This window comes from Myotis davidii, unplaced genomic scaffold (assembly GCF_000327345.1).
Source record: "Myotis davidii unplaced genomic scaffold, ASM32734v1 scaffold422, whole genome shotgun sequence".
In the NCBI taxonomy this organism is placed as follows: domain Eukaryota; kingdom Metazoa; phylum Chordata; class Mammalia; order Chiroptera; family Vespertilionidae; genus Myotis; species Myotis davidii.
This window is the reverse complement of record NW_006292909.1, coordinates 20,548-21,992: the sequence shown is the minus strand read 5'-3', so window position 1 is coordinate 21,992 and position 1,445 is coordinate 20,548.

Sequence of the window (1,445 nt, the reverse complement as noted above, 5' to 3'; positions counted from 1 at the left end):
ATTATTTCCTACCACTTATATTTTAGAGCATATTTCTCAACGCTCCTTTTCTAATGTCTACAACTTACTTTCTTTTGCTTCCTCCTACTGCTTACTCTCTACAGCTTATTTTTTCTACTGCTTATTTCCTACTTATTTCTCTACCTCTATGAACTATACGTAGGCTTCCCTGCCCCTGCCCAAACCTTCCTGGGTTTCAACCCCTGCTTATTTCTCTATTTCTACAGCTTATTTGTATTTATTTTATACTGCTACCGCTTATTTTCTACTGCTTATTTCCATATTTCTACAACTTATTTCCTACTCTCTATTTCTACAGCTTATTTGCTACCGCTTACTTCTCTCTTTATTTCTACAGCTTATCTAGCCTTTCTTTTCTTTTTCTTCCTCTTTGCTGTCATCGGGGCAACTCTCAGTCTCTTGAATGGAGGGACAAGGAGCCTCTCTGGGTCCATTGTTCTGGCACCCAAATTGGCTGTACTGCTCCTTCTGGAAAGATACAAACACAACCTCTTCTCCTCCTTTTTGTTTTAGTAATTGCATTCTAAGAGTATTATTAGCGACTAAATCCTAAAGTATCTCCCCTAGCCTGCCCAGCCTCATACAGAGACCACTGGAGTAGAGAGAGATCCCACTCTTGTTCTTGCTTGTTTAGAAGGCAACTGGAGAGGCTTACGAGTAACAGTAAACTTCCTGAAGGTTTGCATTAGACCACCATCATTCCAGTTCTGCCAGTGTTGTTCCCTCTCAGTCTCCTCCTCCAATTCTCGTTTGTTTTGGGGGGAAGCACATTGTCCAGAGGGCTTTCCCCAAAAGGAATGGTAGCTCCAGGGACTAGAGGAGCTAATGGAGGTTCCAAAGATACAAGAAGAGTCAAAGCCTCTGGTCACTTTCTACTATTTGTCTTACATCTCGTGCCACATTCATCCATCCCTTTTTGGGAAGGGGCTCTAGGTAGTCCTGAACCATGGACCACAAACTGAAGATAGAACTAGGAATTTTCTCTGGACCTTCAGCTATATAGCAATCTCTAAGTTGCTTCCGCTTCTTTCTCTCTCTCTTTTTTTTAATTACTTAAAGCTTTATTGTTCAGATTATTACATTTGTTCCTCTTCCCCCCCACCCCATAACTCCTCTCCACCCAGTTCCCACCACAGCCTCCTCCCTCACTCCCCACCCTGTCTTCATCCATAGGTGTACAATTTTTGTCCAGTCTCTTCCCACATCGCCCTCACCCTTTCCCCTCCAAGAATAGCCAGTCCACTCCCTTACTATGCCACTGATTCTATTATAATCACCAGTTCACTCTGTTCATCAGATTACTCACGTGATTTTCAGATTCACTTGCTGATAGATGTGTATTTGTTGTTCATAATTTGTATCTTTACCTTTTGCTTTTTCTTCTTCCTCTCCTTAAAGGATACCTTTCAGCATTTCAAATAAGA